The 18,757-nt window shown below is 41.3% G+C and overlaps 1 long non-coding RNA gene across 2 annotated transcripts; it reads left to right on the top strand.

Annotated features, from left to right (window-relative positions):
* Positions 1-3: 3 nt before the first annotated feature.
* LOC140511892 (uncharacterized) lies at positions 4-18,442 on the top strand. Of its 2 annotated transcripts, XR_011969709.1 has the most exons (4): positions 4-91; positions 858-969; positions 15,681-15,787; positions 16,227-18,442. It is a non-coding gene; the product is annotated as an uncharacterized lncRNA (long non-coding RNA). The 2 variants fall into 2 exon arrangements; XR_011969708.1 differs by lacking the exons at positions 15,681-15,787; positions 16,227-18,442 and adding an exon at positions 6,259-7,596.
* The last annotated feature ends 315 nt before the right edge of the window (positions 18,443-18,757 follow it).

Genomic DNA, 18,757 nt, shown 5'->3' with positions numbered 1-18,757 from the left:
CCACTCACTCACTTTCTCCTGGTTCTGTTCCACCCTTGCTATTCTGCCTCTTCAGTAAGCTCCTCCCACCACATGTAACCCAGACTTCCAGGTGATTTAAGCAGATCATATGGGCCTATTAATTAATGAGAAAGATCTTTCCGTTTAAATTACTATTACATCAGACAGGTGCAAAATGTGGCATATTTCTGTAAATTTGTTAATTTACTTTGCTTCATTGTATGCATTTGCTACAAGGGAAGGTTATATTGTAGGGAAAGGGAGGCATTCATAAGTTGGTGATAGAAAAAAATAAAAGTATCAATAAAACATTTAAAAAGAAATGGGTAGAATGATATGGGAACTCATGCAAAATGAAATGTGTAAAGCCAGAAAAACAATATACACAATGACATAGAAATGGAAATGGAAAGAACAACAACAAGAGAGTAATTAAAACTGAAATGTGAAATTACATTGGCTAAATAGCTCCAAAGAAGAGATGACAGAAAATACCTCCCATGACCCCTCTTCTTTGCAGAAGCGGAGGAACATAGGTAGAGAATATTATTTGTTTGATGTGTTGGTTAATTTTGTGGAAACTCTCCTCTATTTAAAAATTTGTTTTTTTTTTTAATTAGAAGGGATGGTTCTCTTGGACAGATATGGTGGGGAAAGGTAGGTAATATCAAAACAAAAGATATCACTAAAATTTATTATAAAAAAGAATTAAACATTCAACCAGAGGACCGCTAAATATCATCTGGTCTGGGGAAGATGTCAATAAATCTTTAAAAGGTTTCTGCCTCAAGTCAAAAGAACCTGATGATGGACATTTCAAGTCTAGTGATTTTTCAGGATGCCCTCATTTTTTTCAGGTCTCTCTCAAAGAAAACACTGCTTTAGGTCAAAGCATTTAAATGGACTCACAAAGACTCAGGATTTGTTCCTGCCTATTTCTTTCTTCTATCAAAGGCAGCCTCAGAGCAGGTATGAATTAAGGGGGTGACACTTCTCTTAGGACTCCAAACATATTAGGTTACACTTTATATTGTCATGGGGGCCTGAGAACCAGTCCTTTGGAACAGATCCCAGTGGAGATGCAAATGGATTTTGATAGAGCACCATCTGGGATTCATAATTGGCTCAAAGTTCTGTTCCTACTTCCTACTCTCATTCCATCTGGAAGCATGACTCAGTACCAAGAAAGGTTTGGGTTTTCCATCTGAGGCAAAGATGAGCCAGGGGTTTTGCTTTGCTAACTAATACTGTAGGGAGGTGACCCAAATCTCAATCTTTCATATAGTTTGTACATACACTAATGCACAGTGGAGTCAGTATTATTTATAATGCAAGTAATTATATGAATAATCATTTGATTTATCTTTGTGATTCTATAAGAGATAATTACACAGTTTCTTAACATAAGAAGCTGTATATAATGGAATGTGCTCAACTGCTACTACTAAATGTGTCTCTCTTATGGTTCACATGTTCTGGGAGTTTAAGTTTCTAAAGTTGGATGACGCACATTCATTTATTCACTTATTGCCCAAACATACACCAATTATTTCTGTGGTTGGGTTGAACTCTTGGCTTTGCCTTTTATGTTTTGCTTATTTCTTTGTTTTTCTTTTGGGGAAGACAATGTGAATATCATGGGAACAGGAATTGGGCCAGTCACAAACAGTAGGAGACTCCAAGACATCCAGTTTTTTGAGTCTTAGGAGGCTTAATTTCATTAAAAGGAATTTGAGATGAGCTTTGATTGAGGAGAAGGAAGTTGATTCATTGATGAAAGATAGAAGTTCATTTCAGGCAGATGAGAAATGGAGGTTGTCAGAGCTATGGCCAAAGAAAATATGAATTCTAGAATGGGAGAAGTAGGTTTGCTGATTAGTTGCATTCAACTGGGGGCTGATTCTGCAAGTTCAGGAATCTAAGATGGCACTTTTCTGCAAAGCTATGTAATACCCAGAGTCTCTCATACATTCAAGGAACTTTCCAGGTCAGCATCTGCTCATGAAACAGCTGATAACCTCCCTCCAATGGGTTCATTTTTATAAAGTCAGAGGACACTTTAGTTCAAGGCAAAAGACACTCAATGAAATAGCAGAACAAAGCAGGTGAGAGGATGAGATTCCCTCTATACATACAAGGGTTTTCTCCTATCAATTACCATGTCACCTGTAGAGGAAAAAATACAGGCAGAGATCACATAATGCCCAGCAGAGAGCAACACCATGACATCACCTAGTAGAGATGCCATGCCTGTGGAGAATTGGAGGTGGGAGTTACCGCAGCAATACCCATGCCTTGGACACAAGTATTCCCTGTGTGCCCTCTGTGCTTTTTCTTAGGTCTTATTCTTTACCTGTTTGCTCTCTCTTATTGATGGCATGGAACCTGTGAGAGAATGCACTCTGTGTATGCAAAGAAACCTGGTTTTCATTCTGCTCTTTAATTAAATTAAATTTAATTAAATATACTTTGCTTTGAAAGAATGTGTCCTCTGCTCTTGTAAGAAAAATAAAATGAAATAAATGCATTGGTATGGGGCTTACACACTATGGTCTTTAGTGGATGCTGACTTACAAAGTACCTTGAAGCTGGGATAGGGAGTCCACATGTGAGGCAGGGGACTCTGGGGACTATATTTTCTGGTGATCGTCTGGAATATTTAATACTGAATGCCTCAGCACAGACATGACTGGTTAAGCTAGTTTTTTCCCTTTCCTAGGCTATGATTGTACAATAGGGTTTTCTGATATGACTTTGACAGTCCAGATCTGATATCCTACCATTGCTGTGGTACTGTTGTGTGTCAAGTTGCCACTGAAGTATTGCTCTTCATGTTTTGTGACTGAGAAGGTAGCTAGCCGACACCTCTCACGTTAGGATATTGGGAGCATCAAATCAGATAATGCACGTAAAGCACTTTGTGTATTTTAAAGCGTTATATAAATGGGTTATCATCACTATCACCATCACCATCAAATATTGTAGCAGACTTTTCTCTACCTCCAGGAGGTTGTCCTCTTTCACACTATTGTTTTCAGTTCTATCTTGATTTTATGATTTGCTACTTGTGTTATCCTAGGCAAATCATTTAATATCCTTGGACTTCATTTTCCTAGGTAGCATGATATAGAAGACAGGGCAGCACCAGATTTGGTGTTAGGAAGACAGGTTCAAGTTTTGCCTCATGCACTTACTAACTGTGTGACCCTAAGCAAGTCACTTAGCTTCTATGTCTCAGTTTTTTTTAAAGTAAAATAGGGGGGAGGAGCCAAAATGGCGGAGTAGAAAGGTACACATATGCTAGCTCCAAACCCATAGCCCATAAAATACCTGTAAAGAAGAACTCCCAACAAATTCGGGAGCAGCAGAAGCCACAGAACAATGCAGCGGAGGAGATTTCTGTTCCAGAGGGACCTGAAAAAATGACACCAAAGATCTGTCGTGCACTGGACCCGGAGCAGAGCCCAGCCCTGCCTTGGCCACGCAGCACTGAGTGGAGCAGATCCGAGCAGGCTTCAGGGACAGAATCTCCAGCAGCCACGCAGGTCCCTCCACCCACGGGTGCTAAAGGTCAGTGAGAGAGTCTTTTTGGCTCGCAGAGAGGGGAGCGGGGTGTCTCCATAACTCAGGCCCCCTCGGGAGGCAGCAGCAGAAGCAGCAGCAGACAGGGGCTCCCAAAGCAGGCAGGAGCTCAGATCCATTGTTGAAGGTCTCTGCACAAACCCCCTGAGGGAACTAAGTCCCGTGTGGCTGCCCTGTCCTCACCTGAGCACCTGAACTTAATCTCACACTGAATAGCAGCCCTGCTCCTGCCCAAAGCCTTGAGGCTGGGAAGCAGCATTTGAATCTCAGACCCCAAGTGCTGGCTGGGCAGAACTGGAGGCAAGGTGGGTGTGGAGAGGACACTCAGAAGTCAAGTCACTGGCTGGGAAAATGCCCAGAAAAGGGAAAAAAAAGAAGACCATAGAAGTTTACTTTCTTGGGGAACAGATATCTCCTCCCATCCTTTCAGATGAAGAACAAGGCTTACCATCAGGGAAAGACACAGAAGTCAAGGCTTCTGTATCCCAAACATCCAGAATAAATATTCAATGGGCTCAGGTCATGGAAGAGCTCAAAAAGGATTTTGAAAATCAGGTTAGAGAGGTGGAGGAAAAACTGGGAAGACAAATGAGAGAGATGCAAGAAAAGCATGAAAAGCAGGTAAACGCCTTGTTAAAGGAGACCCAAAAATATGCTGAAGAAAATAACACCTTGAAAAATAGGCTAACTCAATTGGCAAAAGAGGTTCAAAAAGCCAATGAGGAGAAGAATGCTTTCAAAAGCAGAATTAGCCAAATGGAAAAGGAGGTTCAAAAGCTCACTGAAGAAAATAGTTCTTTCAAAATTAGAATGGAACAGATGCAGGCTAATGACTTTATGAAAAACCAAGAAATCACAAAACAAAACCAAAAGAATGAAAACATGGAAGATAATGTGAAATATCTCATTAGAAAAACAACTGACCTAGAAAATAGATCCAGGAGAGATGATTTAAAAATTATAGGACTACCTGAAAGCCATGATAAAAAAAAAGATCCTAAACATCATCTTTCATGAAATTATCAAGGAAAATTGCCCTGATATTCTAGAACCAGGGGGCAAAATAAATATTAAAAGAATCCACTGATCACCACCTGAAAGAGATCCAAAAAGAGACACTCCTAGGAACACTATGGCCAAATTCCAGAGTTCCCTGGTCAAGGAGAAAATATTGCAAGCAGCTAGAAAGAAACAATTCAAGTATTGTGGAAATACAGTCAGGATAACACAAGATCTAACAGCTTCTACATTAAGGGATCAAAGGGTGTGGAATACGATATTCCAGAAGTCAAAGGAACTAGGACTAAAACCAAGAATCACCTATCCAGCAAAACTGAGTATAATAATTCAGGGGAAAAAATGGTCTTTCAATGAAATAGAGGACTTTCAAGCATTCTTGATGAAAAGACCAGAGCCGAAAAGAAAATTTGACTCTCAAATACAAGAATGAAGAGAAGCAAGAAAAGGTAAACAGCAAAGAGAAGTCATAAGGGACTTACTAAAGTTGAACTGTTTACATTCCTACATGGAAAGACAATATTTATAACTCTTGAAACTTTTCAGTATCTGGGTAGTTGGTGAAATTACACACACACACACACACACACACACACACACACACACACACACACATACACACACACAGACAAAGAGCACAGAGTGAATTGAATAGGATGGGATCATATCTTAAAAAAATGAAATTAAGTGGTGAGAGAGAAATATATTGGGAGGAGAAAGGGAGAAATGGAATGGGGCAAATTATCTCTCATACAAGAGGCAAGCAAAAGACTTTTTAGTGGAGGGAAAAAGAGGGGAGGTGAGAGAAAAACATGAAGTTTACTCTCATCACATTCTACTAAAAGAAGGAATAAAATGTACCCTCATTTTGGTATGAAAACCTATCTTACAATACAGGAAAGTGGGGGTGAAGGGGATAAGCAGGGTGGGGAGAATGATGGAAGGGAGGGCAGTGGGAGGAGGGAGCACTCTTGGGGAGGGACAAGATCAAAAGAGGGAACAGAAGCAATGGGGGGCAGGATAGGATGGAGGGAAATATAGTTAGTCTTACAGAACACGACTTTTATGGAAGTCATTTGCAAAACTACACAGATATGGCCTATATTGAATTGCTTGCCTTCCCAAAGGGAATGGGTGGGGAGGGAGGGATGAAGAGAAGTTGGAACTCAAAGTTTTAGGAATCACTGTCGAGTACTGTTCTTGCTACTAAGAAATAAGAAATACAGGTAATGGGGTATAGAAAGTTATCTGGCCCTACAGGACAAAAGAGAAGATAGGCACAAGGGAAGGAAGGGATGATGGAAGAGAGGGCAGATTGGTGATAGGGGCAATTAGAATGCTCCATGTTTTGGGGTGGGGGGAGGGGACAAATGGGGAGGAAATTTGGAACCCCAAATTTTGGGAAAATGAATATTAAAAGTTAAAGAAATTTTTAAAAAAAGCAAAAAAAAAAAAAGTAAAATAGGAAGAACTGAACCTATTGGTCTCTAGGTCTCTTCTGGCTCTAAATCTGTGATCAAAACATTTCAGGGCCTGTTAAAACATTGTGTATAGTGACTTTATCATCAAGACAATGAACTCAAGTTTATATTCCTTTCTGTCTCATCTTGTCTCACTTTCTTTTTCAATACTTTTATTGATGTAATTTTCTTTTTGTAGATCATCTTCACCTCTTGAAGACTCCTCCTATGTCACCTGCCTAGTGCTCAAGCTCCCTTCCCCACCCCTTAAATAAAACATCTCTGGTCATGATGTGGTTTGAGACGTTCAGGGACTGCCCCACCAAGGACTGGAGCACTGGGTAGGGTCATCTGAAATGAATTCATGGACTCAAACATTCTTCAAGTCAAGTTGGCAAAGGTTTATTGTGACTCCAAAATGGCAGGCAGAGCTCCTTAAAAAACTTGCAACTTAACAGAAATAATACTAAAGCTTATATAGGAAAATTAGTGGATTATCTGGCAGATATGCTAATTAGGTGATAACTTACAGCCTTGGTCACAAGCTTCATTCAGTACTGGAAACTAGGGGAAGGGGTTTTGAAGAGGTATATTTTTGGTCTGTTATATCTGTAGCAAGATAGCTTTGACAGTTGATGTCTATAGCTTGACCCCTGGATTAAATACGATAATGTTGGGAATCAACATATGATAACTCTGTGATTACAAGACAGCCCTGCTTTTACAAGAGAATTTATTCAGAGGTCAGCTCGTTTTTGTTATGGAGAAAGATAGTTAATTTTACTGGGACCCACTTGTGAATAATTATGGGAAAAGGTAATTTGTCTTACTGGGGCCCACTCATGAGTTCTTGGTAAGTATAGTGTCATTGGGCTGGGGAGAAAATTGTCATGGATAGTGTTTTGGAGCTAGGAAGAAGTGTGATCTTGGAACTGGAATCTAAGCACAACCATCCACACATCCCATCAGTCACAAATAAAGAAAACATATCAATACAACAGACCAGAGATATATGGAACCTGTCGCCTTGGCTCTGGGCTCAGTCAAGATCTTCCTGGGATTCCCAGGTTTGGGGATACCACAGCAATTCTTCTGCATATGCTTCCATTTCTTTTCTGCTCTAACTTCAGCCTGAAGCTTACCTCTCCATCTCCACCTGTTCCCACAGCTCTCCCGGGTCACAATAATCTCCATCAAACAGAGGGCTCTCTTAGGGACTCTGATCTGCAGCCAAACACTGCCTTCTGAGAAATGTCAAGGGATTTTTTTCCTGATGAGTGATGTTCTCTTGGCCCCAAGAATCATGGGAAATGAAGTCCCAGGCTAGTCACGACTTCAGAGGAATAAAAACATGCATCTCTCCTCTCAGCAGAGACTATGGGTATCGAATGAAACCTCCATATGCAGACTTGGAAATTGCCTTGATTCCTTTTGCTTATCTATTACAATGTAAAGTTCTGATGGAGGGAAGAGAAACATTAATAAGTGATAGTGATATAAAAATGAAGATATCATCAGGAGACAATTTAAAAATGAAAAAGAGAAGAAATGAAGCCTTTTGGAATTTTTTCCTTATTCATGTCTATTATGCATGTTATCCTGTACCAGTAAACCTGTAGTTGTAGGATCATAAACTTATGAAAGGGACCTCATTTGTTCCAATTACTCATTTAACAAATGAGGAAACTGAGGCCCAGATGAGTTAAGTTTCATGCCCAAGGCCACACAGCTGGTAAGTGGCATAAACTGTATTCAAATCAAGATCCTCTGCCTCTAAGTCCAGGGTTCATTCATTCTACCATACTTTTAGCATGGTACATTGATGCCCTTGGGGGCAACTGACTCATAGAGGGTACTTGGATCCAATTTGTAGAGGAAATAAAGCTGGCAGTGGCAGCTAACATGTTGGATGAACGGAATCATAATTCAAAATGCTGATGAGAATCTTGAAAAATTAAAATTGAATAATTTGAAATCTACTGGGAATAAATGTAAAAGGTTTGTAAGTAAAAGGGCTTGAAAAGTCAATCCACAATTAATTGAGAAGATATTTGGCTAGGCAACAGTCCAGATATGTAAAAGATCTTGGGGCTTCAGTGGACTGAGTACTCTATATGATTCACATTCAGTATGAGTTGTATGACAGACATGGCAGCCAAAAAAAGCTAGTGGTTGATATCTTAGGTCACATTAATAGAGGCACAGGTAAAGAATGGAAAAGGTGAGTACCATAGTCAAAACACACCTAGACCTAGTAATCTAGACCTAGATTTTTGTGTCCAGGTTTTGATCTCACTTTAGGAAGGAACTTGACAAGCTGTAGTACACAGAGGAGGTGAACCAGAATGGTGAGATAACTAAAGGCTATTTTTTATGAAGGCAGCCAGGTGGTCCAATGGATAGAATGCTTAACCTGGAGTCAGAAGTCTTGAGTTCAAATCCAGCCTCCTATGTGGGCTCAAATCAGTGTGACACTGGACAAGTTGCTTTCCTGCTGGTCCCTGTTTTTTTCACCTGTAAAATGAGGGAGTCAGACTAGTTGATCTCTAAAATGCCCTCCAGTGTTGAGTTCTTATCTCCTCAAAGACAGGCATTGTGTCATTTCTCATCTTCTTATCCTAACACCGTCCTTTGTACATACTTGGTGCTTAATAAAGAATGGATGAGGGGCGGAGCCAAGATGGCAGAGTAGAAAGACGCACATACACATAGCTCCGAACCCACAACTCATAGAACATCTACAAATAAGTAACTCACCGCGAATTCTGCACCCAGAGGCCACAGAAAATTGGAGCGAGGGAGATTTCTGTTCCAGAGAGACCTGCAAACCTCTCACAAAAGGTCCTTCGCGCTGCGGACTGGGCGCTGGGACTGGGAGCTGGGACTGGGAGCTGAGTACAGCCCTGCCATGGCCGCGGCACCAAGAGGAAAAGATCCGAGCGGGCTTCAGGGATGGGATCTCCAGCGGCCACGTGGGTCCCTCCACCCACAGGTGACGGGGGTCGGTGAGAAGGTCTCTTTGGTGGGTCGAGAGGGGAATGGGGTGCCCCCATACTCAGGCCCCCTTGGAAGGCAACAGCGGAGGCGGGAGCATGCTCCCCAAGCAGGCAGGAGCCCGGAACCATTGTTGAAGGTCTCTGCATAAACCCCCTGAGGGAACTGAGCCCGTGAGGCGGCCCTGCCCCAACCTGACCCAGGCAGCTGAACTTGATCTCACACTGAGTAGCAGCCCTGCCCCTGCCGAAGCCCCGAGGCTGGGAGCAGCATTTGATTCTCAGACCCCAAATGCGGGCTGGGAGGATCCGGAGGCGAGGTGGGTGTGAGGAGAATATTCAGAGCTCAAGTCACTGGCTGGGAAAATGCCCAGAAAAGGGAAAAAAACCAAGACTATTGAGGGTTACTTTCTTGGTGAGCAGGTTTCTCCTCCCCTCCCTTCTGATGAGGAAGAGCGGTGCTCACCATCAGGGAAAGACACGGAAGTCAGTGCTTCTAAATCCCAGCCCACTCAATGGGATCTGTTCTGGGAAAAGGTCTTAACGAGCCCAAACAATTTTCTAAATCATGATAGAGAGGTGGAGGAAAAACTGGGAAGAGTAATAAAAGACTAGCAAGCAAAGTTTGAGCAACAAATCAGCACCCTGCTAAAGGAGACCCAAAAAAATGCTGAAGAAATAACACCCTGAAAAATAGGCTAACTCAATTGGCAAAGGAGGTTCAAAAAGCCAATGAGGAGAAGAATGCTTTCAAAAGCAGAATTAGCCAAATGGAAAAGGAGATTCAAAAGCTCACTGAAGAAAATAGTTATTTCAAAATTAGAATGGAACAGATGGAGGCTAAGGACTTTATGAGAAAGCAAGAAATCACAGAACAAAGCCAGAAGAATGGAAAAATGGAAGATAATGTGAAATATCTCATTGGAAAAACAACTGACCTGGAGAATAAATCCATGAGAGACAATTTAAAAATTATGGGCCTACCTGAAAGCCAGTATCCAAAAAAGAGCCTAGACATCATCCTTCATGAAATTATCAAGGAAAACTGCCCTGAGATTCTAGAACCAGAGGGCAAAATAAGTATTCAAGGAATCCACAGATCACCGCCTGAAAGAGATCCAAAAAGAGAAACTCCTAGGAACATTGTGGCCAAATTCCAGAATTCCCAGATCTTCCATTTTTCGAATATTCTCGCTATGTTCTATGATATCTGTCTTTCTCATAAAGTCCTTAGCGTCCATCTGTGCCATTCCAGTTTTGAAAGATCTATTTTCTTCAGTGAGCTTTTGAATCTCCTTTTCCATTTGGCTAATTCTGCTTTTGAAAGCATTCTTCTCCTCATTGGCCTTTTGAACCTCTTTTGCCAATTGAGTTAGGCTAGTTTTCAAGGTGTTAATTTTTTCAACATTTTTTTGGTTCTCCTTTAGCAGGGAGCTGATCTGCTTTTCATGCTTCTCTTTCATCCCTCTCATTTCTCTTCCCAGTTTTTCCTCCACCTCTCTAACTTGATTTTCAAAATTCTTTTTGAGCTCTTCCATGGCCTGAGCCCATCCGGTGGGCTGGGACACAGAATCCTTGATTTCTGTGTCTTTGCCTGATGGTAAGCATTGTTCTTCCTCATCAGAAAGGAAGGGAGGAAGTGTCTTTTCTCCGAGAAAGTACCCTTCAATAGTTTTATTTCTTTTCCCTTTTCTGGGCATTCTCCCCAGCCAGTGGCTTGACCTCTGAATATTCTTCTCACACCCACCTCACCTCCTGATCCTCCCAGCCAGCGTTTGGGGACTGAGATTCAAATGCTGCTTCCCGTCTTAGGGCTTTTGGCAGGGGCAGGGCTGCTATTCAGTGTGAGAATTAAGTTCAGATGGTCAGGTTGGGGCAGGGCCGCCTCTCAGGCACAGTTCCCTCAAGGGGTTTATGCACAGACCTTCCACAATGGATCCAGGCTCCCGCCCACTTGGGGAGCCCCTGTCTGCAGCCACCTCTCAGCTTCTATCTCCCGGGGGGGGGCCCCAGCCATGGGGGCACCTCACTCCCCTCTTGACCCGCCAAAGAGACTCTCTCACCGACCCTTGTCACCTGTGGGTGGGGGGGCTTGTGCCGCCGCTGGAGATCCCTTCCCTGAAGCCTGCTCGAATCTGTACCTCTCGGAGCCACGGCCGCCGCAGGTCTGGGCTGGGCTCCGCATCTGCAGCGCGACGGACCTTTTGTGAGAGGTTTGCAGGTCCCTCTGTGGGTGGAGGGACCCACGTGGCCGCAGGATATCCCCTCTCCGTAGCCCGCTTGGATCTTTTCCTCACGGTGTCGCAGCCACTGCAGGGCTGCACTCAGCTCCCAGTCCCGGCTCCCAGTCCACAGCGCGAAGGACCCCCCGCGAGAGGTTTGCAGGTCTCTCTGGAACAGAAATCTCCCTCGCTCCAATATTCCGTGGCCTCTGGGTGCAGAATTCACAGTGAGTTGGTCCCCTCTAGCCGTTCTGTGGGTTGTGGGTTCGGAGCTATGTGTATGTGCATCTTTCTGCTCCACCATCTTGGCTCCGCCCCCAGAATTCCCAGATCAAGGAGAAAATATTGCAAGCAGCTAGAAAGAAACAATTCAAGTATTGTGGAAATACAATCAGGATAACACAAGATTTAGCAGCTTCCACATTAAGGGATTGAAGGGCGTGGAATAGGATATTCCAGAAGTCAAAGGAACTAGGACTAAAACCAAGAATCACCTACCCAGCAAAACTGAATATAATACTTCAGGGGAAAAATTGGTCTTTCAATGAAATAGAGGACTTTCAAGCATTCTTGTTGAAAAGACCAGAGCTGAAAAGAAAATTTGACTTTCAAACACAAGAATGAAGAGAAGCATGAAAAAGTAAATAGCAAAGAGAAGTCATAAGGGACTTTGCAAAAGTTGAACTGTTTACATTCCTACATGGAAAGATAATATTTGTAACTCTTGAAACTATTCAGCATCTGGGTACAGTGTGGGATAACACACACACACATGCATACGCACATGCACACACACATAGAGGCAGTGCACAGAGTGAACTGAAGAGGAGGGGATCATATCTTAAAAAAAAAAATGAAATCAAGCAGTGAGAGAGAAATATATAGGGAGGAGAAAGGGAGAAATGGAATGGGGCAAATTATCTCTCATAAAATAGGCAAGCAAAAGACTTTTTAGTGAAGGGAAAAAGAGGGGAGTTGAGAGAAAAACATGAAGTTTACTCTCATCACATTCCACTAAAGGAAGGAATAAAATGCACAGTCATTTTGGTATGAAAACCTATCTTACAATACAGGAAAGTGGGGGATAAGGGGATAAGCAGGGTGGGGGGGATGATGGAAGGGAGGGCACGGGGAGGAGGGAGCAATTTGAGGTCAACACTCATGGGGAGGGACAGGATCAAAAGAGAGAACAGAAGTAATGGGGGACAGGATAGGATGGAGGGAAATATAATTAGTTCTTACACAACACTACTATTATGGAAGTCGTTTGCAAAACTACACAGATCTGGCCTATATTGAATTGCTTGCCTTCCAAAGGGAAAGGGTGGGGAGGGAGGGAGGGCAGATTGGCAGACAGGGGCAATTAGAACGCTCGGTGTTCTGGGGTGGGGGGAGGGGACAAAAGGGGAGAAAATGTGGAACCCAAAATTTTGTGAAAATGAATGTTAAAAGTTAAATAAATTAATAACAACAACAACAAAAAAAGAATGGATGAAATTGGATTATGGGCCTTAATTTCTTCATCAATAAAATAGGAAGTTTGAACTAAACTATCTCAAAACTTCTTTCTAGCTATAAAATTCTGATTTGTTTGTTTTTTAACTGAAGTTTATGTTATTTTCAAGTCACATTCTCCCACTGACTTCTGCTATCTGTACCCCATTGAGAAAGAAAGAAAAACAAAACCCATTACAAGCATGTATCATCAAGCAAATGTGTGTGTGTGTTTATGTGTGTGTGTGTGTGTGTGGGTGTGTGTGAGTGTGTGTGTGTGTATTTAAAACAAATCCTGATTTAAAAGCTTTCTTTCCATTTCTGGTTGGTTGACTGAGCCTGGGCCAGCTAGAGTCCTGGAAAAGAGTTTAAAACCTCCCGATCCTCAATGGTGTTAGGAATGGTCATGCTCTGGCAGCCTTTGGAAGGATTTTCCTTACAAAATTGATTGCATAAGCCCTGAGCTCAGGAAATATGGAGTGGACTCCAGAGGGTCTGCACAGCTTCTTGAGTGCTCTGATTTTGGCTCAGACTCCACTTTTCTTCTAGCAAATGTGATATTGTCTGGGAAACTAGCAAAGGTGATTGAAAACAAGGAAAAGGAACAGCAGAAACCATTTTAAATGCCCCATAACTAAAAAGAATTGAGAATGCATTGACCTCAATTATGATTCCAGAGGACTAATGTTGATCTGTGTGGCTCAGGACAGAAATTGGTATGCACGTATTGGGACCTGGACTATGTGGAGACTTGCTTTACTTGACTATGCATATTTGTTACAAGGGTATTTTTTTTCTTCTCAATGGCAACTGGAGGGAAAGAAAATAAATACTTGTTAATTGAAAAATTAAACAAAATTTATTTTAAAAGACTTGAGAGAGAAAATTAGGTTAAGAGGACATCTTTTTTGGTTAAATAATTTGCAACGAAAGAAAATCACTATGATTGAATATGTAAAATAATTTCTAAATTATACTATGGTTTGGGTCTGCATTCTAGGCCAGCATAACCATTCCGTATTAAAATTATTCAGCAAGCTCTATTGTGTCCCTACCACCCTCCTTCTTTTTCCTTCCACTTGTGACCCTAATTGTAGGTCTTTATAGGAGCCATTACATAACCAAGGGACTGCTTGAAATATTTGGAAAAAAAAAAGAAAACCATCCTGCTTCAAAGGTTTCCACGCTAATCAGAAATCTAAAGCTAAGACCCTCTATTGAATGTAGTTGCAGCCAGGTCTAGGTGTCCAAACCACTACTTTGCTACTTGATTTCATCCAGGTGAGTTCTACCCTTTACCAATTCCGACTTCAGCTTTTCCACCATTAGAAAGTATAATGATAATGATGATGATAGCTAGCATTTCTACAGTGCTTTTAAGGTTCACAAAGCATTTTGCATAAATTATCTTATTTGATCCTTACAGCCTATGAGGTAAGGACCATTAAAGGCAGCATTTAAAGTCAGGCCTTCCTCCTGACCAGAGTTCTTCCTCCTTCTCTCACTTTCTCCTGGGTACCTGTATACCCTTGAGTTACCTCTCTCCCTCAATACTTGATCAGTTTATCTCCATTATCAGACATACCTAAGTTCGATGTCTTTTATACTCTGCCTTGCTCTCAGATCATAAAGGTTAGCAGGCTTCATCCTGCTCACATCAGTAGTCTGTCCATTTACTCATCTACATTACTTATAATTTTCATTCTTCTGAGGTCATAGTGTTCTACAGCTTGGCCACATACAGCATCATCAGAGGAATACTGGTAGCAAAAAATTGTACTTTTGTGGAAGTGAACAATTTGATATCCCTGAAAGCCTTGTAGCCAGGTGGCGTAGTAGATAGAGTGCTGGGTCTGGGGTCAGGAAGACATCTTCATGTGAGCTCCAATTTGGCCTCAGACACCTACTAGCTGAGCAAGTTACTTAACCCTGTCTACCTCAGTTCCTCATCTGTAAAATGAGCTAGAGAAGGACATGGCAAACCCCTCCAGTATCTTGGCCAAGAAAACACCAAAGGGAGTCACAAAGAATCTGACATGACTGAAAAGACTGAGCAACAATGAAGGCGCTATACAGTTTTCCCAGTACAACCTAATCTGATTTCTTCTTTCTATTCAGTTCTGGCCCTAGCCCCTTTATTATCCATCTGTAGTGCCTATCCAAGACATATGTATTTATTAGGTAATTGAACTAAATTAATTCATTCATTTTCATTTAGAATTTAAGGGGTATGTTTCCCCAATTCTCAAACCAAGAACGATTCCTTATGCCTGCTGGGAACTTTATTTTTGATTCAAGTGATCTGTTTTTGGCTGATAGGTAATCTAATTTGGAAGCAGCATTTCTAATCAACTATTGGTCTTACTGAATGTAATTAGTTTAAGGGTGTGAACGCCCCTCCTCTTAATTAGATTCCTGCTGAGGTTGAATTCTCCAATGACCTAGAGGAATGATATAAATTTCAGTAATTAGATTCTACAGCTGAAGGGTTTCAGCTCTTTCAAAAATAGAGAACATAGCAAATCCCTTTGAAGCCCCCAATTTATGGTATTATATTCATAATAGTATTGTGCATTTTCATAAAATATTTCCTCAAAGGAATATAGTAGAGTGCTTTGGGAACATCTCATTAATCCCTACCAGGACTCCATTGAAAAAGGCTCAAGAAGGGTTGGAAGCAGTATTCTTTTTCTTTGACAGGTTCCCAAAGCACTGAAAAGCTAAGTGATACAATTACCCAGCAGGGCAGTGTTAAAAGTCAGTAACTGTATCTTGTTTCCTTAATTTCATATTTTGCAACATGGCCAAATTTTAAAGTCTGTTTTGTAAACTGTCATGGTGTCATGGTTCTCTATTTGTGTTATTAGCTGTCTAAAGAGTCGGTTTTTTACTTTTTCCTTACCCTTGTGTAGCAAGGACTTCACCCCCCAGCAACCCATTACTTGAAGGCTATGACACAGTGGATACAAAAGCCAAGAGGACTTGGACCTGACTCTTCCCTCCCCATCCAGCTTCCTTTGTGAGTTAATAAACATTTATTAAGCAATTAACTATGTCCCAGGCATTATTAAGTACTGAGGATACAAAAAAAGATAGGAAACCACTCCTGCTCTCAAGGATCTTCCAGCCTAATGGGGAAGGACTAGAATTTGGAACTCAAAATTAAAAAAAATGTTAAATATTTTTATATGTAATTGGAAAATATTTAACAAAATAAGTAAAAACACATTAAAAAGAAAAAAGGAGAGCAGCCCCAGAAGCAAGTGTGGCTAATATTGGTTGGCTGTTGAGCCTACAAAGGGCACCAGCTAGACAAATTGAGCTCCCTCCTTCCTGGTGCCAGTAGAAAGAGGATGTGCTATAAGCCTTCAGGTGGAGAGAGATGCCTCACATCTCCCAAGTGGGACCACTATGTGACCCACTGAACAAATGACATCTATTTTTTTATCTTTGTTTAGGTCCTTTCTGTTCTTAGGTGAATGAACTTTGGACATGGGATGAACTAAATTATGACTTTGTGGCTTCAAAACGTCATAAGGAGAATCCAAAAGGACAGAAAGGGGAGTCCATTTCAGAATTTGCCAGCATCCCAACCTGAGAAGTGACCCGAAGGATCCAGTCTATCAGGGGAACCACCCAGGACCTGAGATGCAGGGTTTTGTAGCAAGGGAACTACCTATCCAATGTCATACCTAGAACTGAACTTACTGGAGTGAATGTTTACCCTCCCCAGGCACCGAAGTAGTAGAGGGAAGGTGTTCCCCAGTTCAGGAGGATATTATTGTATTTTGGTTCCTGCTATGCAAAAGTTAACGGATATCAATTTGTTAAATGATTTTGAGGTTCTAATTACTGGTGATTGATTTTGGGGGCAATATATCAGAATAGGTGCTTAAGACAATAGCATTATTTAAAAAAAACATACCATGTTTTCCAATTATCAAGCATATATTTTCTCCCTCTCCCTGTCCCCTAATTAAAAAATATCTTGTAGCAAAAATGTATAGTTAAGCAAAACAAATTCCCACATTGAGGTAATAGTATTATAAAAACACTCAAGGTCACCCCTAAGACCGTGCAGCTGAGCTTTGCAATCTGACCCACCAATGCCAGCAAAGTTGGGGCTGGAAGAGTAAACCCAGAGCTTATAAAGGGCTATGTGCATAAAGTGCCTTGCAACCTGGAAAGTGCTACATAAATTTTAGTCTTACATTCTAAAAGAGGAAACAACATGAACACAAACAATTAAATATAAAACAGAAACAAATGCAGTATAGACTGGCAGGGGCACCGGTAACCAGAAGAAGAGGGAGATCACACTGAGAACCAGGGCAGGTTTCTTGTAGATAGTAACATCTGAAAGGAGTCCTGCAGCAATCCAGGAATTCTGTGAGGCAAAGGTGTGGGGGAAGTGTTTTCCAGATGAGAAGGGCAGTCTGTATGAAGGCATGCAGACAGAAGATAACATGTCCTGTAGAAGGGACGGAAAGCAAGCCAGTTGGGCTGAAATGAAGAGGGTGGGAAGGGGAGTAACATTTAATCAGTCTGGAAAAGATAGGCTGGAGCCAGACTTTCAGTGTCAAACAGAGGAGTTTATACTTTATTGTAAAGGCAAGGAATAGCCCCTGAAGCTTCTTAAGCAGGAGCGTGATGTGGTCAGATCTGGGCTTTTGGAAGAGAACTTTGGCTGCATCCCATGCAGGATGGATGGGAGAGGGGAGTGATGGGAAACAGGAATTCCACTTAGGAGGTTATTGCAGAGAGATGATGAGGGCATGTGACCCTAAGTGGTGGCCGTATAAGTGGAGAAATGGAACGAAGGTTAGCGATGTGAAAGAATCAACAATACTTAATGTAAAATTATGTAAGATAAGATGAATATATAATATATTATATAATATCCTGTCACATCAATGGATAGAAATTGCAGAGAGGAAGCTTTAGGTTTGATATAAGGAAAAACCTCCTAAAAATGAGAACTATCCAAAAATGGAACCAGTTACCTAGAGAGTCTGGAAGATCATCTATTGAGTATATTGTTAAGGGGAGTCTTATTCAAGTGTGAATTTGCTTATGGAGCCACTGAAGTCACTCCCATCCTGAAATTCTATTACTTTGTGAAGCTTTATTGCATTTTATATGAAAGGCACTAGGATACAAAGATGTCATTTCTTGGAAAAAATAGGTAGGTCTTATTTTAATTTAAAAAAAAAATAGGGCAACTGGGTGATAGTGCTGGGTGACAGGGGACAGAGCACCAGGGCCTGGAGTCAGGAAGACCTAAGTTCAAATTTGGCCTCAGATACTTCCTTTGTGTGACCCTGGGTAAGGCACTTAACACTTTTTGCCTTAGTTTCCTCATCTGTAAAATGAACTGGAGAAGTCAATGGCAAGTTACTCGAGTATCTTCAGCAAACCACTTTAATATCTTTAAAAAACTCCAAATGGGGCCACAAAGAGTTGGACACAACTCAAACAACTGAACAATAATTTTAAACTATAGATTTTTAAAAATCTTTCTGCTATACATATCATAAGGGAGATGTGGCTGCCAAATCCCTGCAACTCTCATGAATCATCTCAATATTCCCAAGCTTACTGAAAAAGCAAAGTTTATAGGGTTAAGAAACCTGGCAGGAGATTTTTATTTCTCGCTTGGGGTACTGTTGCCTAAGAAAAATTTTCCCTTATGCCTTATGCCTTATGCCTGATGTCATGGACTTATTTTTTTTAAAAAATGACAAATTTTGTTTTTCTATTTCCTTCATTTCCATATAGATCCTTCCTCCCTCCCTTACCCTGAGAGTCATCTTCTGTGACCATGAATTTAAAAAGAGAGGAAAAAAACAGTTTAGCAAAATTGATGACTACATCAGCTGAGTCAGAAAGTATATACAATGTTTAGCACACATAGTCCCCACTTTTGGAAAGATGGGGGAGAGATATGTCTCATCTCTTTGTGACCAAGCTTGGTGTTCTTACTTAACCT

Source organism: Notamacropus eugenii, chromosome 6 (genome assembly GCF_028372415.1).
Source record: "Notamacropus eugenii isolate mMacEug1 chromosome 6, mMacEug1.pri_v2, whole genome shotgun sequence".
NCBI lineage: Eukaryota > Metazoa > Chordata > Mammalia > Diprotodontia > Macropodidae > Notamacropus > Notamacropus eugenii.
The sequence above is the reverse complement of the archived record's forward strand: the minus strand, read 5'-3'. Positions and strand labels throughout refer to the sequence as shown.